At 43.7% G+C, this 25,351-nt stretch overlaps 1 protein-coding gene across 1 annotated transcript in view; it reads right to left on the reverse strand.

Annotated features, from left to right (window-relative positions):
- The window catches only part of OTUD7A (OTU deubiquitinase 7A), a 468,621-nt gene that overhangs the window by 224,574 nt on the left and 218,696 nt on the right, over window positions 1-25,351 (reverse strand). The window lies entirely within an intron of this gene.

Raw genomic sequence — 25,351 nt, forward strand, 5'->3', positions numbered from 1 at the left:
CGCGAGCGGAGCTTCCCCGGGGCAGCCAGTGGGTGGCGCGGCGGGTGGCCGTGTGGGCGGGGCCTATGCAAATGAAGCTGCTGAGGCTTCGGAGCTGGGTTGAGGTGGAGTCGCGTGCGTGGTTTATTGCAGCCTCTTCCGACCTGAGGACCCCTCTCCCCGCCCCAGATGTATTGCACTGCAAGCCCCATAACATCTCTGCTGATTTAGGGTGCAATCCTGTGCATGTTTAGGGTGTGCACCAGGCTGGGGAAAGTAGGGCTTTTACCCTATCTTAAACATGCATCGGATTGCATCCTTAAACATGCATCAGATTTCATAAGAAGAGCCCTGGTGCTGGATCAAACCCAGGGTCCATCTAGTCCAGCACTCTGTTCACACAGTGGCCAACCAGCCATCAGCCAGGGACTCCCAAGCAGGACACCAGTGCAACAGCACCCTCCCACCCAGACATGATAGAGGTGAACAAAATTATGCTTGGGGTGAAGAATGTGGACAGGGAGACATTTTTCTCCCTCTCTCAAAATACTAGAACCAGGGGACATCCCATGAGGTTGACTGGTGGGAGATTCAGGACAAATAAAAGGAAGGACTTCTTCACACAGCACATAGTTAAATTATGGAACTCACTACCACAAGATGTAGTGATGGCCACCAATTGGGATGGCCTTAAAAGGGGGTTGGATAAATTCCTGGAGGAGAAGGCTGTCCATGACTACTAGCCTTGTGCTACCTCCAGTATCCAAGGCAGTAAGCCTTATATAAGATTATTTGTTTTATTATTATTTCATTTCTATTCTGCCCCATTGCTGAAGCTCTCTGTGAATTTATTTTTATTTTAAAATAAAATAATTATTTTTATTTTAGTTGAGCTTTAAAACCGCAGCTTTTAAAGCTCAACTAAAAACTTTTCTTTTTCCTAAAGCTTTTAAAACTTGATGTTGTGCAGACTTCTACTGTTACTTTCTACTGTTAGTTTTACCCTACCCTGTGCCTGCTTACCCTACCCTGTACCTGTTGGCATTCTCTTCCCCTCCTTATTGTTTTACTATGATTTTATTAGATTGTAAGCCTATGCGGCAGGGTCTTGCTATTTACTGTTTTACTCTGTACAGCACCATGTACGTTGATGGTGCTATATAAATAATAATAATAATAATAATAATAATAATAATAATAATTTTATTGCATTGCCTTTATATCCCGCTCCCCCCCTCCAAGGAACCCAAGGTGGCCTACATAATTGTTTTACAACAATTAATGCCTAGAAGAAGTTCCGTTTGGTCATGATGGTTGTGGATCTTTGAAAAAAGTGATTTATTATGAAACAATGATGTCTCTATTTAAACATGACCCATTCTCTCTCTCTCTCTCTCTGTTTCTATATTTTATGTATTGCTTTGCTTTTGCCACAGGGTGGCAGCCAATAACTGAAAATTGACAAATCAGAGAAAAAAATATTTACATGTAAGATTTTTTTTAAAAAAAAAAGCCAAGGAAGAGGGCAAGAACTACATTGCCACAATTGTGGAATAGTTCTGCTTGTCCCAAAACAAGTGTTTCACAGCCCTAACCATATTGACTCAGAAGTCAGACCTGCTGAGTTGACCAGAATTTCCTCCTAGCACATGTACATAGGATTGCAATGATCAAATCAGATGCAAAAGAAATACTGCTAAGACTACAAGCCTGTGCACCATTGGGCATAAGCTCCACTGAACTCAGTGGTGCAACTAAGGCTGGACCCCTGAGCCAAAGTCCAGGACTCCGAAAAACACAGCCCTGCCCCCAAAGATCATGCAGAGATCAGCAGATGGTTGGGATAGTAGCAAACAGGTCTGGCATTAGTACCTGTGCCAGCATGGGTGTGGGAGGCTCATCGCTGCAGAAGCAGGTCACTAAAGCATCCTTTCTTCTTCTTCTTCTTCTTCTTCTTCTTCTTCTTCTTCTTCTTCTTCTTCTTCTTCTTTTTTCTTTTTTTTAAAAAAAAACATTTTATAGTCAGGACAGCCAGACATTTAAATGGTGCAAGATGCTCATTTATTATTCTTACTTTCTACAACATAATGGTACTTATTCTCAAGGAAAGGTGTTTTAGCATCAGGGCAGCAGAAGCAAATTCCATTTCATTACAGTAGTCAGTAGTTTTTAGGAAGGAAAAAAGTCCTATGACTCCCATCATGCCCCAGCCAACCATTTTTGATCCAGCTTTTGATCCTTATAACCTCATTGTCACCATGTTGGTTAACTTGTGTTTGCGTGATTCCACTTCAGACAGCAGGTGATGTGGTGTTGGTGTGTTCACTAGATTTAATGATTTTCCATAGTACTTTTTTTTAATGCCCTGCACATAGAAAACTAGCAGGTCAAGGATAAGATTCCATTTATCTTCCTGCTAGTGTTCCATGTGGAGAGGTGTGTGCGTGTCTGTGGAATAGCTTTCCAGCTTGTGAGCCCCCATCTCTAATCAGAAATGGTACAGCCCAATCAAAAGTTTACCATCTGAGTCAGAACAAGGCAAAAAAGTGGAGAAGGGGTTTACTACAGCAAATGCCTTGCTATTACCTGCTCCTAATTTTATTTTGCTGACAATGACCTGCCAAGATCCCTCCTCCTGATGCAACTTCAACCCCTGTGGTTGTTGCTATGGTGTGTGTGAATGTTTGTATTACTGTAAAAGAGGCCATGCACTCTGTGTATTCATCAGAGAGTTGCTTCCCTAAATATTACAGTGGGACTCTTAATTGGCCCACCATCCTGTTCTTCCCAGCTTCCCTAGTGCTCCTTTTGCATGCTAAGTTAATGTAATTAGCAATGTGTTCGGCTCGCAAAGGAGCCTCGTGTTGCCACAAACACATGGCTAATTAAGAAATGACAGCCATCCACTGGGCTCATTTGGAGACGGAGTCCGGAGCTATGGAGTCCTTTGCCTTCAGTTCAGTGGTTCTCTAACCACCTCCTCCCCAATTCTCAGACAGTCATCAGTAATTGCTCCTTAACCTAGCGAAAAAGAGATGTCCACTTCAGTTTGGTCAGCCAGATGCAATTTGTTTCTTCCTGGCAATGGGGACAGTCACAAACTCTCCATTATTATATGTAAATATTTATATATTTATTACATTTCTATACCACCCCATAGCCAAAGCTCTCTGGGTGGTTTACAAAAGTTCAAAACATTAAAAACAATATATAAAAATTAAAATCGCAAAAACACACAACAGACAGTATTCACAAAGACAACATACCTCTAAAAAAGCTTTTGAGCTGCCAGCCAAACTTTAAAAAAGATCTGGGATCGATTAGAACTCGTCACATGCTGCTAAATGCCTGGGAAAAGAGAAAAGTCTTGACCTGGCGCTGATAAGATAGCAATGTTGGCGCCAGGCGGGCTTTGTCGGGGAGAGCATTCTGTTTTCTGTGTGTCTGCTCTGCTCCTTCCCCTTTTTCACAAGAATCAAATAGTAACAAGCAAGTTGCACTAAACATATAACATAAAGAATCAACATGTAGAGCAGGGACAGGTGGGCTGTGGGAGAAATTGGGAAACTGTAGTTAATCTTGTAAAAAAAGAAAACCAGAAATAAACTAACAGGAAGAAGAAGAGAAGAAGAAGAAGAAGAAGAAGAAGAAGAAGAAGAAGAAGAAGAAGAAGAAGAAGAAGAGACAAAATGGGTTTGATTTACCCAGGGGTCAGAGACCTAAAGACAAGAACTGCTCCTGGTTAATTAGGATAGTTGGAGCACATGTAAAAGTGCCTTTGAATGGGAACCATTTGCAGATATGTAATGCAAAGAGCAAAACAGACATGTTGTCCATTCCCTGGGATTTCAGGAAATTACATTGCAGCAGAGGGTCAAGTTGGAAGACTTCATCAGAAGTCTTGTTTAACTTAATGCTTTATCCAGCTTGATTTTGAAAAGTGCAGGCAAAGTATTTCACAATGAATAGGAATAAATAATAATAATAATAAAAAAATGGTTTAGACCCTGCTCTAGTCAAGTCCCTATTTAATGTTACTTTCTCTATTTGCTGTGATAAGCATTAAAATTTGCACACTGGTTGATTAATCATTGTTTAGCAATGTGCAGTGGGGTCCAGTAAACGGTTTGAAATTGCCACGGTGTAATAAATGGTTATTTGATAATGAATGAAATTGTTTGAAAATACTGTTAAAATGTCAGCTTTTAACACACAGATCATTACTCAAAAACGAATGCAAACATAGAAACCACACTGACACCGTAAATATACTGCAACGAATGCAGGGCAAATAGCGGGGAAACTGGTACAAATTGATATATGAAGTTAATTTCCATCTGTAAAAGTAATTGCATTGGTTTAACTTATTTAACTCTTCTTACAATAATATTTATGGCAGAGGGTGAAAGTAAAGAAATAAATGATGATAAATAGATAAAAGACATAGGAAATGGGAATTGTTTTCCAATTTAATTACGCTGTCACATAAAATTATCACGCAGATACACCATGCCGACAGGAGGAATACATTAAAGCTCCATTATGCTGTGCAGAATGCTCCTGGTATCTGTTATTCTTTATGCTGTAAATATTTTTGTTCCTCCAAATTATCTTCCAGCTTTTCGGATTGCTAAATACTTCAGTACTACTGAGCTTGTTGCTTCCTCGAAGTAAACATACCAGGAACTTATTTTCAAGTAACTTCAGATCATAAGAACTATGCTGGATCAAGGGTCCGTCTAGTCCAACACTCTATTCACACAGCAGCCAACCAGCTGTTGACCAGGAACCCACAAGCAGAACTTGAGTGCAACAGCACCCTCCCACCCATGTTCCCCAGCAACTGGTATACACAGGCTTACTGCCTCTGCTACTGGTGGTAGCACACAGCTATCAGGGCTAGTAGCTATTCATAGCCTTCTCCTCCAGGTAGATGTGCTTAAGATGCCAATGCACACCTCTGTGCGAAAGGTAGCCTAGTACTGCAATAGGGTATTTGGGAATTCGCTGGGGGAAGAGAGGGTTAAAATCATGGCGGTAGAAAAATAGAACAGACTTCTTCAAACTTCCACCTTTATCCGTACCGAGCATAATGCTGAATTGTTTTCCCCTACCCCACCAAGCCCTCCACAGGCTGGATGATGTCAGTGACCATTAAGATCAGTGCTAGAGGCCCTAAGCTCAGCTCTACCAGCGAGAGCCACGAGGCTGGCAGGAACTAGGATAGGGCTTTCTCAGTGGTGGCCCCACACTTTTGGAACTCCCTCCCCAGGGAGATGTGTATGGCCTCAACACTGCCATTTTTCTTTAAAACAACCACCCTGAAGACATATTTATTCTAGCCTGCATTTGGTGCTTAAAACCATTAGCTGCTTTTGCTGTGTGCTCAGTTGTAATGTGTATGTTCATCTTTTTCTAATATTGTAAACCATCTTGTGAGGACGGGACACCCTGGGTGGTCCCTTAAAGCTCTTTTAAATAAATAATGGATTGCAATGGTCTTACCAGTTTCTCCCTCTATTGCCACTAGAGTCTAATGACTATGCAATGGACGTCTGACCTGTCTGTCTTTTGCTTGGCTTCTGGTTATTTCCTGCCTGCCAACCCATGGTAGCTGTCTTGTCTTTAGTTTTGAGCTCTTGACATTTGTATCCCTTCCAATTGGTGGGAAAATGGCACCAACAAGACCCTGAGGCACTGAACCACTGTCAGTCCGAGTGCCAAATTCCGTTTCAGAGACGCTCTTGGGGGCCGCATTCAGGTGATGGGCAAGGCCAAAGGCAAATGGGGACAGAGCCAAAATAGCCTATTTTAGCTTAAAGCTCTTACTGGCAGCAGGTAAGCCACAGGTGAGGCATTTTGACCTGTTAGAATGGGGAAATAGCTGCACAGAACCCAGGAAACCAGCAAACGAACACACACGGTTGCAGGAAAGGGGTGGTGCTAAGAGAAAGGGCGTGGCCATTTGGGGAACCCCTGTAGGCCAGATGGTTTTGCACCTCTGCCCTACGTAAATGACAACCTCTGAATCAAACCCCAGATGGTCGAGAAGCCTGGAAAAGAAGACACACAATCCTGGCTAAATTGATGAGGGGAAAATCATCTACAATATTCGCAGAACAGCCCATGAGGGCAACCATAAATTAAACGAATGGACTTGCTCCAGAACTTTATTCTTGGTCTTAAAAATGATATGTGTGTGCTGTAAGGATGGTTTCTTTTACTGCCTAATGCTGTAAGACAGGCTATAACTAAAATGAAATACCATTAGAATTTGGAAGTGATCACTGATTGTAATCCAAAATGATCTATTATTTACAGTTCTTATTAAAAATATTGAATATGGAATGCAGTCAAGTTCTAGCAGCTTCGTATTCTATTTCAGTCTGACTTCAATTTCAAAGCGAGTGGAATAGTATTTCCATGTTAAAGATTGATTTACTGCCTTTACACTCGGTATGTTTCCTCAAATATGCAATGTTTAATTTTTTTCTTTAATCAGACAACTGTTAAAGCCAATGTGGTGCATTTGTTATGATGCTAAATGCATCTTCATTATCTTTTACTTTAAATGTTAACACAAAACTCATGAGAGAGAGAAAAGGGGGTAACTTTTTATGTGCTAATTGCTGTTGCTGCAACAATTTGCAAGATAGATCTTTATGCCAAATAAGTTATAAAGAGAGGAGTGAACACCAAAAGTGTGAACATCAAAAATGTGAACACCAATGCACTGAACTGGTCCAATAAAAGCCAGCACCACCTTTCCTATGGTATGACCCAACACATCTGTGTGACAACCTGGAAGCAGCTACGGGCAGCTACACAATTGTTGTGTCCCAGTGACATGTCCACCCACCTGAGACTACCACATTGCCCAAGGAGATGCCCTGCTCATGGAGGCTGGAGGACATGACACCTTGATTAGCCCTCCTGAGTTCCAGGCCCTCCAAAATCACCCCAGGATCCCAGAAGCAGAGATGGCGCTGTGTCTGAGTGGAGGGTCAGGACAGTGCTGTCGGAGCCCTTTTCCTTCTGCCCTTCTGAGGAGCAAGAGAGTAGAACCAATGCATGTTCTGCATCACAGCTCTGCTGACGGCCCAGGAAGGAGTGGGCTTCCTAGACAGCTCTTGAGTTGGTGGCTAGTAGTTGCTGGTACAACAACTCACCCTCCTCAGTTCCTAGTTCTATTGGCTTCCTTAGCTGGACAGCGCCTTTGTTATCTCGACATCCTGGTTCTCTGACTTGCTGGATAGCTCCCTGGCCTCACTGGTAATGTGTGAACCACACAACGTCTGTGCTTCTTATAGAGTGAGGGCAGGGCATGAGAATTCAACATAACTAAATTTGGACTGGATAATGTTCTTGCATTCTAACAGTGGCATCCTTCAGGTACTCCTGGTCCCATTGTGAAGCGGTCATGTTGGGAGCATTCTAGTGCATCCATCCCAGTAAGGCACCTCATACAATTCTCTTTTTGGGTTTACAGCTTGTCCCAACCAAGAGGTTCTTTGAATGATCTCGTCGAGTCACCTATTGCCAGCCTCCATATTCTCCCATCTCTAAAATGGGCACAGTCATGGCCTCCTGTCCAAGGCTGTACAGTGCCTGAAGGTGAACATGGCTCCCAGCCACCATGAATGCTAGAAGTACTACTATGATTAATAATGGTAGGGAATTAGCAATTAGCCTATGCAAATCTGCTGAACCAGGGGAAAAAAAAATCTCAGTTCTTTCTTTGAATAGGGGAAGAGTTAATTGGTTAGATTGCATGTCCGGGCCCTTTTCTGATAATGGAAAGTCACGTTCTCCACAGCTGAAATTCTGGGCACTTACAATATGTGTTGTACGCTTTGTGATTACTTTTAATGCCCTTGCAAACACGTGTGATAAAATGCTAACAAACCATCATCCATTACCTAATTATATTTATTTAGACAGACAATGTGGGGGTTGGGGGAAAAGATGCCTGTAAAAAGTATTGTTTCTCATTTGGCAAACAAAGCCTACATTTACAACTTAATTATCCCTTGTAGTGCTGTAGAGAGAGATTTCTGTTAATCATTCTTGGGTCCCAAGTCCCTCCCCCCACAACATGAGGTTTAAAATGCATGTTGACTCCCAATTAAGTCTACTTCCCCTCTGGTAGGGGAGTTGTTAATGGGATTTAAATGTTTTTTGAGGTTTCATTGGGATTCCCTGCAGGAGATTTTTTTCCTGACATTGATGAAATACCTTTCCTGGTGAAAGACAAATAGGGACGATTGTTAGCTCTTTTGCAAAACCTGCTTTGGCAAAATATCCCAATTAATCCCAATTAATGAAGGCCCTTCCAAACTCCGGCACCTCATCAAGGAAATAGGGCGAGCCCCAAAGAGGCTTAAGCGCTCTGAGTGAGTGCTGGGTTGTACATCCAATGATGGTCTTGCAGTCATCTTTGGGGATGCGTGTAGTGCCTTCAGCAAGTGTGAGGCCCAGCTGGGACCCTATGGAGACACCATTCCTATTTATGTATTTATTTATTTTTACATATGTACTATTTTTACACCGCTTAGGGCAGCGTGCTATGCATGTTTAGACAGAGAAAGAGTCCTACAACTTCCAGGGAATTGTAGGACTTTATTCTGCCTAAACCCACATAGGACTGCACAATTAATATCATAAAATCTTTGAACAATACACATACAATAAAGTATAAAAGCAATCTAAAAGCAATGAAATAAGAATAGAAAAGAATAACCCCCAATTAAAATGTTTTGCAGTGTTTCCAGCTGTGTTAATGTCAATTACAATGTCAAATACACGGTGTATTGCAATGTTAGTACATGGTTTGGATATGGGGATTTCAAAAATTCAGGGCACAATTCAGAGACATGTGGTTGACCCTAAATCTTGTTGAAATTAATGTTTTTTTTTAACTTCACAGTTGAACTGAATGATTAATCCAGAGATTGTAGGCATGACCAACATTGTTTGAAATATGCTGACTGGGTGTAAAGTATTAAATATAGTGGATTCATTATTAAATTTAAGTATGCAGCCTTATTGCTTCAAAATCTGTTAACAAGACTCCTATTTAGCAACCAATAGTGCTTATCAAAGTCCAGTTTTAACTTCAGAAGGCACTTTAAAGAGAGATTCCAACTTGAAACGGCTGGATTCTAACTTGCAAAGAAGTTCAGTGCTGTCACTTCTAGACTGAACAGAGATATGAATTTAAAATGTATGTTAATTTCATGTTGCCATAAGTCAGCTGAAATAAGGTGGGCAACTGGTGTGAGCATGTGCGCACTGACTCTCAATGGACATTAAAGCTGTAGCTAGCTAGACCTAAGGTTTATCCCAGGATTGACCTGGGGTCAAACCTGTTCATCTAAGGGCCTTGCTAGGCCTACCTCAGAATCTGTGTGGGAGGAGCAGCCAGCCTGCGTTAGAAGTAGCGTGGGCTGTCACTCCTTTCCACACGTTAGTCACGACGGGGAAAGGAAAGCCCTGTCACGTCCTCCATTTTAAAAAAACATTAAAGGGGACATGTGTGCAGGAGTGCACCAACGAAAAGGTAAACTGGTTTTTTTAAAAAATAAAGGGTTCCCCGCTCCCCCTGCCCCCGATTTCCCCCCCACAATGTCTGATGCCCCCCGCTCACCCCCCGCTCACCCCCCACTCGCCCGCCCATTCGCCCCCCCAGCTCGCCCCCCCCGCTCGCCTGTTTGCTTGCTCACCGCCCCTGCTCGCTGTGTCCGATGCCCCCTCCACCACCACCCCGGCTGCGATCTCCCCACCCTGGCTCCGCTCTCCCCCCCATCTCTCCTGCCGGGTCTGCTCTTCCCCCCTGGCCCCCATCTCTCACCCCCATGATTCCCTCGCCCCCAGCCCGATCGGCACAGCGCTCGGCTTCTCCTGGCTACTCGTGAGCAAGTGAGCAGCTGGGAAAAGCCGCGGAACCAGCTAGACTTTCCGCAGCCCCGGGCTCAGCCCGGGGCTGCAGAAAACCCGGGCCACAAATGGATCCAGTTGTCCCAGGTCAAGGGAGGGTTTAGCCCGGCCTGACCCCGGGATTCCCTGTGCATCATCTGCATGCACAGCAGGGAGCCCGGGCCTCACACCAGGCTAAACCCTCATCTAGGAAGGCCCTAAGTGCCACACAGGGCATCCAGTGCTCATGCAGGAACGAACCCAGGATGATCCTGGGATAAACCTTAGGTCTAGCTACGGCCCCAGTTGCCAGTTGACTAACCCATCTTAGATGGGAATCAGATGCTCATCTCATATCACATGGACTGGTTGAGTAGCCAAATTTGTTAGTCTGTTTCAAGCCAACCCAAAGCCAACAGGAGTTGTTTTATAAACACCCTTATCTTTCTGTGTCATGAAAGAGAAACACAACACATGGAAGGGTAAGTAATTACTCTTCATGAAATACCAGCGCTGGTTTCCCATTTTGCAAAGACGTTTCGGGGGACAGGAGTTCTGCTTGAAGGAGCATTTCGTCAGGCCCCCATAATTGATGCATCTTCCTATCAAGTCAGCCCCACCAGCTTAGTCTCCTGGGTGTTTAATGGGTAAGATCTATGGTCACTCTGGCATTCATTTCTTGGGTAATTGTGGAAAACCTAATGAGATCAGCGATGCTCAGCATTGCAAGTGGAGTTATAGGAGCGCAATTGCATGGCACAAGTTCTCCGGCTAAGCCAGCTGCTGTAAGTTATATCCCAGCCTTGGTTTAGGAAGGAAGATGCAGATAAATTCAGAAATCTTTTACTGATTATTTCCTTCACAAGATAAATTCATGAAATAAATTAATACTCTTGTTGTTGTTATTTATTAATCATAGAATCATAGAATAGCAGAGTTGGAAGGGGCCTAGAAGGCCATCAAGTCCAACCCCCTGCTCAATGCAGGAATCCACCCTAAAGCATCCCTAACAGATGGTTGTCCAGCTGCCTCTTGAAGGCCTCTAGTGTGGGAGAGCCCACAACTTCCCTAGGTAACTGGTTCCATTGTCGTACTGCTCTAACAGTCAGGAAGCTTTTCCTGATGTCCAGCTAGAATCTGGCTTCCTTTAACTTGAGCCCGTTATTCTGTGTCCTACACTCTGGGAGGATCGAGAAGAGATCCTGGCCCTCCTCTGTGTGACAACCTTTTAAGTATTTCAAGAGTGCTATCATGTCTCCCCTCAATCTTCTCTTCTCCAGACTAAACAGGCCCAGGTCTTGCAGTCTCTCTTCATAGGGCTTTGTTTCCAGACCCCTGATCATCCTGGTTGCCCTCCTCTGAACACGCTCCATCTTGTCTGCATCCTTCTTGAATTGTGGAGCCCAGAACTGGACGCAATACTCTAGATGAGGCCTAACCAGGGCCAAATAGAGAGGAACCAGTACCTCACGTGATTTGGAAGCTATACTTCTATTAATGCAGCCCAAAATAGCATTTGCCTTTCTTGCAGCCATATCGCACTGTTGGCTCATATTCAGCTTGTGGTCTACAACAATTCCAAGATTCTTCTCATTTGTAGTATTGCTGACCCAAGTATCCCCCATCTTGTAACTGTTCATTTGGTTTCTATTTCCTAAATGTAGAACTTGGCATTTATCCCTATTAAATTTCATTCTGTTGTTTTCAGCCCAGCACTCCAGCCTATCAAGATCACTTTGAAGTTTGTTTCTGTCTTCCAGGGTATTAGCTATCCCACCCAATTTTGTGTCAATTTTGTGTAATCTGTGTAAACCATCCGGAGAGCTTCAGCTATGGGGTGGTATATAAATGTAATATTTATTTATTTATTTATTTATTGCATTTTTATACCACACAACAGTCAAAGCTCCCTGGGCAGTTCACAAAAAACTAAAACCATTCAAAGTATAAAACACAGTATAAAAACATGATATAAAATACACATTAAAAACTGATTAAAAACAGACCATACATAATTAAAACAACTTTAAAACATCCTTAAAAACACCCTGAAAACATTCTAGAATTTCACTGGATAGGCCTGCCGGAATAGATCAGTCTTTATTGCTTTTTAAATTCTAAATTTAAATACCGCCCCACAGCCAAAGCACTCTGGGTGGTTTACAAAGATTAAAACACTGAACATTAAAAAATGATATACAAAATATAAAGCCTAAAAACAGATTAGATACAATATCCATTTAGAACAATCATTCTGGGTCAGATAAAAACGCAAATATGCTGTTAAATGCCTGGGAGAAGAGAAAAGTCTTGATCTGGTGCTGAAAAGATAACAATGTTGGCACCAGGCGAGCCTCATCAGGGAGATCGTTCCAAGTAAAATGAACATCAAGAATTGTGTTCAAGGGTTAAGTGCAGCACACATATGGACTAGGAGAGCAATCCTGCGGACCCTGGGACTGCTCAGAAAAACCCTTCTGAGGTCAGAGACAACACTTGGAGGGGGGAATTGGAGATCTGACCTCCCTCACCCCTCATATCAGGAGCAGAAAGGACTGCCCACCTGCCTTCTGAGGTCAGAAGAGTGATCCTGCAGAAGGAAGAAAGGGGGCGTTCTGTGGGAGGGGAGGAGACTGAAGAGGCCAGGATATGAGCTATCCTGAGCTTCATCCAGCCTCCTTCCCTTCCCCTCCAAAGTGCCTTCGCTAGATGGGCTAAAAAGGCCATCTAGCAAAAGTTGTCAAAGATGGAGGATGAGGAGGGGAAGATTGCCTCTGATGGCCCTCTTGCCCTGCCAGCTCCTGCCTGGCAAGGTATAAGATTCTCAGAAGCTTCTGAATTCGGAAACTTCCTAGCACCAACAGTGCAATAGATGGAGTTGTGCCTTAACTGTTTTAGTTGTTCAGATGGTCTACCTGCATGCTTCACTTAACCCCTGAATTTGTAAATGAACATGGCTATACCATAAGAATGAAGTTGTGAGTGTTACATGATGTTACAACTGGAGGGCAGAAAATGTGCCATGGGGATGCCAGTCTCCATGGCAAACTTAACACATAATTTGGCCCAAAGAAATGCCCATTCTGTGCCAAGAGAAACATCCTTAGTCAGACAGCCTGTTTTTCTCTGTTCGGTCAGTGATGCTTGTGTGACTGAAGAGCACTGGGCTGATGTGCCCAGAAGCACTTACAGACCCAAATTCCAATTTTGAGTTGACTGCATCTGTGTCCAAAAAGACACGTAGAAAACATCTCTTCTCTTGCAGGTGGTGATATATTTGGGAGCAACGGAGGGAGAAAATTGTCCATCCTCCAGCGATTTGCACAAAGTGTCACGTGGTGGCAGGGTGGAGGTCCCATCGCTGTCAATGGAATGAATATTCTATCAAAACGGCCCATGCGCTCTCCTGGATTGAGATTAACTTTACCTGCTGAACGATGTAAAATTTATTTCAGCGGCCCCTGACCGCCATATATCAGCAGCCGACCCCTATCTATATAAAACAATAAGCCGAATCTTAAGACTCTCTTAGAGGCTGTCGGTGAGATGTATATTTGCTGACATGTAACCTGACTAAAGCTAACCATCATTACCCCTGTGACTGATTGGAGAGCGGCCATAACTTAACAGTTTTATTTCCCACCCGCAGCTGAGTTCCTTGACCGAGTCATCTAGGCTGAGACGGCGTTTCAAGTCCTGTTACCAGCTCAATGGTTCTCCTGTAAAGGCTGGGGAGGGGGGAGAGAGGGGGGGAGGAAGGGAGGGAGGGAGGAAGGGGACACCTCTTCATTTAACCTCTCCATCTTGATTATTACTGATGGGCTATCAATAATTTCAACTTGGATGAGCAGTTGGCTGAAGGTTAAATAAATTCTGCCGGTTGTTTGCATGATTATATCCGAGTGGAAGAATTCCAATTGGAAGGAGATTTCTTAATGGCCGATTCCTCAGGAAAGGACTTGTAGAGTCAAATATAGGTTAAGGGAGGGGGGAAAAAGTTTCACGGGAGAAAACGGTGCGCTTAAGCAGAGGAAGGAAATCAGCCAGCCTGAAACTGAAGCGCTTGGCTGGGTAGGATTGTGCTCAAGCTTGCTGACACATGCCGAGGCTGCAACAATGACCCCAGCAGGTCCAAAGGGTGTACAGTGGCCATGTGTCCTCTTTTACAGAGGACAGTCCACTATTTAAGTGCTGCCAGAAGACAGTCCTCTATTCTGAGAGTATCCTCTTTTTTGAACAGATGTACAGTCCAAGTCCAGTTCAAAGATCAAGAACTATCAGAAGCGAGAGCTCTTGAAGGCCTTGAAGTTGTCCACTGCAAGGCACACAGCTCACCTGGCTGCACTTTGGCGAACTCTACTGCATTTCTATTTAAATCGTAGTAATCATGCCTAAATTTGCAACTTCACACATGAATTAGCACATGCCAATTTCATGCAAATCACCATCCTCTTCTGTGCTCCTTCCATGGTGATGAATGTTCTGTTTCTTTGGCAATGCATGGGGGCCACCTTGTGAGGGCATCACAGAAGATAGTGGGGTCTAGCGTTCAGACTGTGCAATGGAGACAGTTGGAGAGGCAAAACCTCCCAGGAAAGCTGGTGACCTGGGTGGTAGGGAGTGAAACAGAGAGCTTCCTGACCTCCAAGTTCATGTCCTTATTGGTGATCCACTCAAGAGTGCAGAATGAAGGAAGAAGTCCTTCCTTTCATCTGTCCTGAATCTCCCACCATTCAGTTTCATGGGATGACCTCTTTGAATTCTAGTATTATGAGAGAGGGTTTAAAACTTCTCCCTATCTGCTTTCTCCATATCATGCATAAGTATATATCTTGTTGCCTCTGACATGCTTTTTAAAAGCTAAACAGGCCCAAATGTTGGAACCTTTCCTCATAGGGGAGTTGCTCCATTTTAGCTGCTCTTTTCTGCATACTTTCCAGCTCTACAATGGACCTCTTGAGGTACAGTGATCAACACTGTCCACAGTATTCCAAGTACAAGAGCATTATGACATTGGCAGTTTTATTATCATCATGCCATTATTCAAATCTATGGTGTGACCACAAGAGGCATCTGATTCTAGCACCTGTTGAAAATATTTTGCAGGACTACATGGACCTCTGGTCTGATCCAGGAAGTCATTTCTCATGTTCTTCTGGTTTTGCAAGGGAGGCAGGCAGTAGGGATACTCTTCCAGTAGCAAAGGCTGCAAGCCTATATACACCAGTTGCTGGGGAACATGGGCAGGAGGGTGCTCTTGCACTCATGTCCTGCTTGTGGTTCCTGGTCAACAGTTGGCTGGCTACTGTGTGAACAGAGTGCTGAATTAGATGGACCTTTGATCTGATCCAGCATAGGCTCTTCTGATGTTTTGATGTCCTCATGATGCTGGGTTCTTATTGTTAAAACTTGGCCCATTAATCCTTTCACCATCCAAAGAGATTATTGCTCATTCCATTTCAGGCCTGTCAATTTGGTCATGAGCCAGAGCCATTACTATCCTTGTCAATGCTGGAGAAATATTTTCCCTGGAAAAGGGCAGGTGATGGTTGGCTTCCCATTAATCGCTATTAATTTAGTACAACAAATTATTTCTGGGCTGTGCCTGAACGGCTTACCAATGCACACTTTCCCTCCACCTTTGAACAAGGAGCAACAACGTTGTCAGCAAACTGGGACTTAGTTCTGCAATCTGTAGGAAGCAAATTTAGGAAAAATTCAAGGATTTCATCTTCAATTATTTATTTAAATGTATTTTTGAATCATCCCTCCAATCAATGAGTGCTCTCATTACAATGAAACTATATATATACATCTGAAACCAAAATACATGAAATATATACATCCCAATAAAACAGGACAACCTCCTAAAATCAAGGAGAGGCATTAATCAGTAAAAGCTCAGTGGAATAGTATTGTTTTTACCGGCTGTCCAAAGGAGCAGAGGCAATGGCCTGGGTCAGTATGGTTGGACATCTGCCACCTGGTCTAGTAGCCGTTGATAGCCTTCTCCTCTATGAATTTGTCCACTCCCTTTTTAAAGGCCTCCAAATGGGTGGCCATCACCACATCTTGTGATAGCAAATTCCGTAGTTTAATTCTGCGCTGTGTGAAGCAGTCCTTCCTTTCATCTCTCCTGAATCACTTACCAATTGGCTTCATGGGATGACCTCTTTGGGTTCTCGTATTACGAGACAGGGAGAAAAATGTCTCCCTATCTGCTTTCTCCACTGCATGGAAAGTATAATATTTACAATGGTTTACTTAACCCAAAAAAGAAGAATGTATTTAAATGACTGAAGCAAGTGAAATTGGTGGCATAGGTTCCAAAACAATTTAAAGATGGGAGTGGAAAAACAGAATGAAGTCTACAGAGCCACATTTTAAATGTTGGTTCCATTTTATACAAAAACTGACATAGTTGAAATCTAAAGGAGAACTTTGCTTCCAGGCATTTATAAAATTATCCGAAAGGTACTGCAAACCCCTCAGACTTCACCTAATAACAAAGCAAAATCATTATGTAAACAGAGAGCCCATCTCATCCGAGATCTGTCACATAAATGTCATACTATCCAAAAAGAAATGTGTGTGATTATACATACACTGTAATTGAAAAGGGTATAATACATTAGTGAAGCTGCCCATTTATCTAACTCTAATCAGTTCCAATAAAATCTCATTTAGAAAAGTTGAGCATAGTTCAGGCTGGTTGATGATGAGAATATCAGTCATGTGAAGAGGCAAAGGAATAGTCATGGAGTCTACTTTTAAAATAATAATAAAAAAAATCTATGTGAATTGTTTGTTGTTGCACATTAAATAGAAGTTGATTTTTAAATTTTATTTTTTAAAAAAGGGTTTTAGGCTCCTTCATATTAATACAAAGCTGGAAAGAATGGGCTCAGGAAAGCTTATTTCTGCTTGGCTTTGTATATCATCAATAGACATTTCCTCAAAATAATAATAATAGTAATAATAATGATGCTACAAAATGTAAACAAAATGAGAAATGTCAAAATTAAACTTAATACATTATTTTTATAAATAACAATGTATGCAAACTGTGGTGGCAATGTATCTTGCTTTACAGAGAGATCCTCTAGTTCAAGGCCTCTTAGAGGATAATCCTCTATTTGAAAGGATCTCCTATTTTAGGAGTGGGCAAGTTGTGGACACCCACATTTTCGGCCTACAACTTCAAGTCAGTAGGCAAGCCATCTGGTGGCCCACTAGGTCTGTCTCGCCCAACTAGGCTATAACAAGACACTGGTTTTTTTGCCCGTGGAGCCATGCGGCCATAACCCTAACCCTAACCTGAACATTAAATTAACCCTAATTTACAGTCCGCCGCACACACTCAGGTCCTCTGGGGTGAACTTACTTCAGTCAGCCGAAACTAGGCTGTCATCTCTTACCCAGAGGACCTTTTCTTCTGTCGCCCCCAGATTGTGAAACAGCCTGCCGGAGGAGATTCATAAAATTAACTCTCTCTGTGATTTTAAGACAGCTTTGAAGACGAGCCTCTTCCGGCAGGCCTATCCTGAATGTGAAATCAAGAATTTTTAAGATGTGTTGATTCCTGTACTAATGTTGTTAATGTGGGTAAGAAATATATTATTATTATTATTATTATTATTATTATTATTATTATTATTATTGAGACTTCCCTTCAGCCACTAAAAGTAAGTCGATAAGCCATCCTGGTGGCCTCATACTGCATTTTCAGTAAAGTGTAATGAATATTTTTATCCTGTGCACCGTTACTTTATTTCTCTTCCAAAATCCCCAACTGCAAAAACTTCTGCAGAGGATCTCTCTCTCTCTCTTCTAAAAGTTAGTCTGCTGCTAAGGCCGACGCAGATTCCATTAAAATAAGACCAATGGCTGGTTTCCAAGGTTTGGCTGGGCCATTGCCAGCTTCTTTAATGAATATCTGTAATTTACTTCTTATTTTCCTACCTCTTTATTAAACACCTCCCAGCCCCATCTCGCCTAATATTTGAACCAGCGAGTTTAATGACCATCCCTTCATTAAACATTACAAGCTTTTTAAGACCTTGGCAGAACTGCATTCCTTTCAATAACTTAAGCGCGGCTGCAAAGTCAACAGTGACTGCTAAACTAATCCCTCGTGTTCGCTAATTATTACAGCTCGTTCTTGGGTGAGATGGACAGAATTGCCAGGGATATTTCCACACCGTGGCTTCTGGGCACCGGAGGAATCGCTCATGCCTTGACGATAGGTGCCAGCGAAGGGTAATTGTGGGTCTCAGTTCCGAGGGCAGCCTAGGTAGCTCAAAGCAACCTCGGTGAGCATTTTTTATAGCAAAGGTGAAGTATCGCTCGATGCAAACGGGAGACATATATTACAATAAAAATAGGGTAGGGTTGTCTAGTGTTTTTAAAGGCAGTCATAAAAGATGAATGATGGCGCAGTTTAAAGCTAAAAGACAGCTGCCACGCTCAATGGCCATGATGGATGTCTAAACACCCAGTGTGGAGAAAACCTGTTCCCCGGAGACCACCATCCAAAAAATTAATTACTACGATTCAGCATCTTTAAATGTGCCACTTAATATACTGCCACCATAATTAAATTTCCAGCCCTGTGACCTTGAGACCATTTCCTCAGATAATAAATGAGATCAAGGTTTAATCGATGCGGATAGACGGCGGAGCTGTCCAAGGGAAGCACAAAACCATCCTAAGAACACTCAAGGTCAGGTAAGGAAAACCAAAGGGAAGCCGTGGATTGGCGCTAATGACTTTCCATATATATATATATATATATATATATATGCTCTATTTGCAAAACAATAATTCTGTCATGATACCAGGCAACTGGAGCATTTTATTGCTAGATATACTGGTGAGTCTTAGAGAGAGAATATGGTTCATTTTCCCTTATGGTGGCCATGATTCTTTCAAAACTAGGCACACAGCTATGGTGTTACTCATGAAGGAGTACCATAGTATACACATGTGACCTAGGGAGGTTGTGAGCTCTCCCACACGAGAGGCTTTCAAGAGGCAGCTGGACAACCATCTGTCAGGGATGCTTTAGGGCGGATTCCTGCATTGAGCAGGGGGTTGGACTCGATGGCCTTGTAGGCCCCTTCCAACTCTACTATTCTTTGATTCTATGATTCTAGGTTCCTCATTTTCAGCAATTCTCATTGAATTGCAGCAGTAACCCATTTTTCTTTCATGAAAAACAAACCTACCATTTTGATAATGCCTTCCACATATGTAAGGCAAATCAATATTGTGATCCTCACTAGTAAAATGTCTGCAATTATGATGGGTGGATTATGAGTCAGAGAGGGCTTAGCTTAAGTCCTGTTGATTTCATTGCCTCTACTCTAAATATGACAGAGGGCTCATCTACACCAAGCAGGATATTCCACTATGAAAGCAGTATATAAAAGGCAGGAGCCACACTACTGCTTTATAGTGGTATTGAAGTGCACTGACAATTGTTGGTGCCCATTGACACATACAATAGACCACTTTCATACCACTATATCCTGCTTGGTGTGGCTCCTGCCTTTAATATACCACTTTCATAGTGCAATATCCTGCTTGGTGTAGATGACCCCTAAGTCTGGATCCAGCCCAAAGGCTTCACCTTGTATTGAAAGTATAACTGAATAGGTGCCAAGCGAGTCCCCCAGGGGAAAGCAAAACATCCCATTAGTGTGGTGTCACAACTGTGAAGGCAGCTTCCCTACTTTCCAGCCACCTCACTTCAGGAAACATTAGTATCTGGAGGAGAAGCCAGGGAAGTTGATCTCAATGTACAGGTAGGTAAGTTGATCTCAATGTTGCAGGAGGTGATCTGAGTCCCAATCCATGGAGGGTTTTAAAGGCAATGACCAGCACTCTGAATTGGAATACATGCAATTTGGCTTCCTCTGTTGGTCAGCATCAAACTCCTCCTCCTGCTCTTTGCTAGTCCCCATAGCAGCTCCTGATCTGGTGAGTTTGCTGCTTTTTAGCTGGAGGAAAGCAAAATGTCATCTGGGCACATGAAAGGCACATGTACACAGATGACATTTTGATCCAGGGATCATAGACTTATAGAATAGCAGAGTTGGAAGGGGCCTACAAGGCCATCGAGTCCAACCCCCTGCTCAAGGCAGGAATCCACCTTAAAGCATCCCTGACAGATGGTTGTCCAGCTGCCTCTTGAATGCCTCTAGTGTGGGAGAGCTCACAACCTCCCTAGGTAACTGATTCCATTGTTGTACTGCTCTAACAGTCAGAAAATTTTTCCTGATGTCCAGCTGGAATCTGGCTTCCTTTAACTTGAGCCCACTATTCCATGTCCTGCTGCTTTCCTTTGGGGGACTTCATCCGTTTTAGGTCCAAATGTGTACAAAAAGTGTATTGATACAACGGGTGCAGAAATGCATCTCTTGAGAAAAACTATGTTCAAAAATATGCCAATGTTTGTGCATTTAAAATAAATAAATTGCCGATTGATGTGGAAATGGGACAGAATGGACTCATGAATGCACAAATGCAAAGCTATGGATGAAAATTAGATGACTGCTCCGTCCATTCTTACATTTGTGAGAAAGTCGGCTTAGGGTTGAAGGCTGGCTCCTGTGTCACATTTCTGGTTGCACATCTTAGAGGCCTCCATAGACAAGCAAACAAACAAACCCACCTGAGATGTGAGAACCATTGTACTGAAGAAATCAGAGGCAAACCGGGTTTGCAGATCTTGTGCCGCTTAAACATACAAGTCCAGCTCTCAATGGGTAGACCAAGAGATAAAACAAATGATGTGGAAATTAGACCTGTTAAAAGGCTGTGGCTCCATTTAACAATTGTGTAACACGCAGAATTGCCAGTTACAGTTCGATCCACTCAGGGCCAAAAGCAATCTGTGGAGAAGAAATGCTGATTGCTGGGCTGTGAGATGCCACAGCAGATCTGGTGGCCTCTGATTTCAGAAATGGGCTCAGATTGGTTGCAAAGTAAAGGTCATAGAATCACAGAATCATAGAATAGCAGAGCTGGAAGGGGCCTACAAGGCCATTGAGTCCAACCCCCTGCTCAATGCAGGAATCCACCCTAAAGCATCCCTGACAGATGGTTGTCCAGCTGCCTCTTGAAGGCCTCTTGAATGTCAGTCGAAGTGGAAGTCATGCTGTTACGTTGCGTTGTTAAAGTGCTTTCCCCCCTTCTTCTTTTCTTTTCTTTTTTTTTAAAAAAAGATGAATGATTTCAGAATGGGCATCATTTCCTCTCAATTGTCAAATCATCAATCAATCAGTCAATCGATCACCAAACAAGCACACAAAAGACCTATGTCCCACCTTTTTCTAATAAAAGAGGTTCGAGCCGGCTAACGCACGCCATTGCATTTGATGCTTTTCAAGGTAGGGTTGTCAGATGTTGTTGGAGATAAATGCTGCGATGAACTCTCTGCGTGAAGGTGTTCAGACTGCAGAACTTTGATTAAGGGATTGCAAGCTATATTCTGCTTCCAAAATAAAGTTTCCCCCCAAATTTGAAATGTTGTAGAGGCAGACGCCAGGCAACAGTTGTTATGTAGGAAGTTCAGCTGGATACTCAAGTCCCTTTTCTTGATGGCTGGAAATACTCCTTGCCTCCCCTTTGATGTCTGAGATTTTGAAGGTACTGCTCAAATGGGTCTAAGATTTTTCTCCAGGAACAGAAGTGCTAGCAACCTATGGTTTTTTTTTTTTTTTTAAGGGTGTGAAGGTTTTCAGAGAGCCAAATTTCTGCACCAGATATAAATTCTGAACTGGTGCCCCAGGAAGTAGGGGTGTGCACAGACCCCCCGCTCCGCTTCACTTGCAGATCCGCCATTTTCCGGATCGGGCCGCTCCGCCCCGCCCCCGCTCCGCCCACTTCCGCTCCGCTCCGCTCGGAGCTCCGGATCCGGATCCGGAGCTCCATTTCCCCCCCCATAGGCTTGCATTGAAAGCTAAAAAATTATACAACTTTTTTTCTGTTCAAGTTAGAAACCTCACGTTTGGCACCATGACACCTCATGGGGGTATACACACGCACGCCAAGTTTCAAAGCAATCCCATCATCCCCTGATTTTTGGGGAATTTTTGAAAATCGGGCACCCCATTCACACCCCTTTCCATAGCTCCGTCAATTTGCACGTTAGAAACCTCAAACTCGCCACCATGAAAGCTTATCCAGGGATACATACGCATGCCGAGACTCAAGGCAGTCCCATCATCCCCTGATTTTTGGGGAATTTATGAAAATCCAACACCCCTTTCCATAGCTCCGTCAATTTTGCACGTTAAAAAAACCCCTCAAACTCACCACCATGACAGCTTATATCCAGGGATACATACGCCGCACGCCAAGACTCAAGGCAGTCCCATCATCCCCTGTTTTTTGGCGGGGCTTAAACCTGCAAAATTTGGAACTTCCAAAACTCCAAGTGAGCGCAGGAAGGACTTCTCCCCTGAGTCAAAGCCACACACACACAACATCCCTGCGAGGTGGGCAGGGGAGGAGGGAGGGAAGGCAGGCAGGCATGCAGCTGGCATTTCTGGGGGCATAAGGAAGTGAGCCAAGGATAAGCCAGTAATGCATATAAAATGGAATAAATCAATAAATAAACAAAGGAGGGGTGGAATTAAAAGCAGCAGTGTTGCTCAATAAACAGAAAGAAGAACTTTAAAAAAAGGGCTATATCTGTCTTTTACCAGCAATAGGGGGACGTGCCCGGGGGAGGGGGAAGCAGCTGCCAGTTCAACTCAAGACAGCCACCAACAGCTCTGAGATTAAGAAGTAAACGCTCATTTCAACTCATAACAGGCATCGCTCCACCACTAAAAAGTGAACATTCACTTCAACTCATGATAGGCATTGCTCCACCGTTTTACTCTCTTTGGAAGGCTCTAATGGCCTTCCAGTGCAGGAGAGAGTGGGGGCACGTCCACGATGAGACGCCCTAGGGGAGCTCATCCCCTTGCACCATATCTTTTCAGTTGTTCCCCAAAGTTAGGGTGGGGAGCAGTGCTGTGTTTCTATCTCTTATTCTTGGCCTAGTATATGATTTCAGGTTGTGTTTGTGCATTTGGTGGGGCTACTGTGTTAAAAAACATGGGGAAAAGCCCGTTCAGATGAAGAAAGAGAAGTTTCCCAGAATCCCAAGTTACCTGTTTTGCCTATGCCCTCCTCTAACTTTGGGATCATCATGACCGGGAGCTGACTCTGCCCCACAGCCCTTTGAAAAAGGTATTTTTCCCGCCGATTTTTTAAAAACTTCTAGCGCGCGACCTGTACGACACAGAAAGTTGAGAGTAGTCTCAAAATGACCCCCATCCACGACTCTCTGTGTACAAGAATTTTGAGAACGATAGCTTAACCCCCCCCCAGTTATCCCCGATTATTTCCCTCAATGCAATCCTATGGGCGAAAAGCCGAAAACGCCGTTTGAGCCGCGCGGTTGACCCGATTTTCAAACAAATATAGCACGCGACCCACACGACGCAGAGAGGTGAGAGTGGTCTCAAAATGACCCCCATCCACGACTCTCTGAGCACAAGAATTTCCAGAACGATAGCTTCAAAAACAACCTAGTTATGCGTGATTATTTGCCGCAATGCAATCCTATGGCGAAATGTTTTCAAGATGGCGACCAGAGCGCTCCGCCTGAACTAGGAGCTCCGAAAAATGGTCGCTTCTCTTCGCCTTGCTTCTAGGGGTCCGCGGTCCGCTCCTACTCCGCCTCTGGGTAAGGCGGAGCAGGCCAATCCGCTACTGCTTCTACGCTCCTAATCGGAGCGGATCACACCCCTACCAGGAAGGGTCTTGCGGCCTCCATTCACAATTCCCCATTTTATTTCATAGTTCTAAACACGATTCACATAGAAAAACTGAGTTAGAGCTACGAAGACAAACCAAATAAGGTTTAAAATAGAAGGGTAAAGAAAGATTTCCAAAGGAATAGACAAAATTCCAGTTAACAATCTTACTTTTTTTTCTTTCTTTTTGCTTAGCATAATTTGGTGGTTTTTGGGGTGTTTTTTAAAGTGTGATAAACAAGATGTTTTACATATGCCTACTAGGAATAATTGATAGTTCATGCTACTGTGTGTTATACTTGTTAAAATATTTGCATTTAAAAGCCAAGTTGGACTCCTAGCTTTAGGCTATATACATGTCTTTCCTAAGGAACTTCAGATGGGGAAAGGATTATAAATTATAATTGTTTGGGAAGACTCAAATTTAAAGAGATACAGCTCTTCTCCCCTTGCTCTTCTCTTAAGCATTTCCAGGATGGATAATAAGGAAGTGTGCTAATGGTGGTTCTTCTGACCATAATGCCTCGGTCATGGAAATGTTTACAACCTTACACTGAATGGCCCAGTTATAGCTGTTGGGACCACTCAGAAAATGGCAATTGGGGCTGTGTGAATCTGCCATCCCAGAGAAACAATATAGTACTGGTGACATCCACATTCAGATGGTTTCACCAGTATCATTATACCCATTGTCATGGTCAGACCATTTCTTGGTGAGATTTGAACTCACGGCGTTACTACCCTCCTGCAAGGGTGAGGGACCCATTCGGATGGTCCGCCCCAGGAGACTGATGGAATCCAATGGATTTCTGAATGCTCTTGGGGATTTTCCAGTGGAGAGAGCTGGTGATCCAGCTGAGGCCCTAGCCTCATTGTGGAATGGTGACATGCGGAGGGCCATCGACTTGATCGCACCTGAGTGTCCTCTCCGGTCCTGTAGAGCCCGCTCTGCTCCTTGGTATACTAAGGAGTTGCAGTCAATGAAACAGGCTGGACGTCGGCAGGAGCGCAAATGGCGCAAGACTCGAAGCGAAGATGACTGAGCACGCTGTAGAGCGCATAATCGTGCCTATTGCGTGGCAGTGCGGGCAGCAAAGAAGGCTTATTTTGCTGCCTCCATTGCGTCCTCGAGTAGCCGTCCAGCGGAGCTCTTCCAGGTGGTCCGGGGGCTGCTAACATCCTCCCCAGCAAATGGGGCCCTGGCTCCGTCAAGGACCTGCTGTGACCTTTTTGCATCACACTTTGAGGACAAGATCGCTTCTCTCCGCAGAGAGCTTGACGTTGTTTTTAGTGCAGCTCCAGTTGAGGTGTCCGATGCCACCATCTGCCCAATTTTGTGGGATCAGTTCCAGTTATTGCGGCCTGATGATGTAGACAAGGTGCTTGCAGCAGTGCGGCCGACCACTTGCCCTCTCGATCCCTGTTCCTCCTGGCTTATAAAAGCAAGCCGAGGGGGTCTGACTGGGTGGGTCCAGGGGGTGATAAATGCTTCCCTCCGGGAAGGGGTGGTCCCTGCTGTCCTTAAGGAGGCAATAGTGCGACCACTCCTGAAGAAGCCCACCCTGGACCCGATGGTATTAGGCAACTACCGCCCAGTTGCTAACACTCCTTTTTTAGGGAAGGTACTTGAGAGGGTTGTGGCA

Source organism: Elgaria multicarinata, chromosome 16 (genome assembly GCF_023053635.1).
Source record: "Elgaria multicarinata webbii isolate HBS135686 ecotype San Diego chromosome 16, rElgMul1.1.pri, whole genome shotgun sequence".
Lineage (NCBI taxonomy): Eukaryota > Metazoa > Chordata > Lepidosauria > Squamata > Anguidae > Elgaria > Elgaria multicarinata.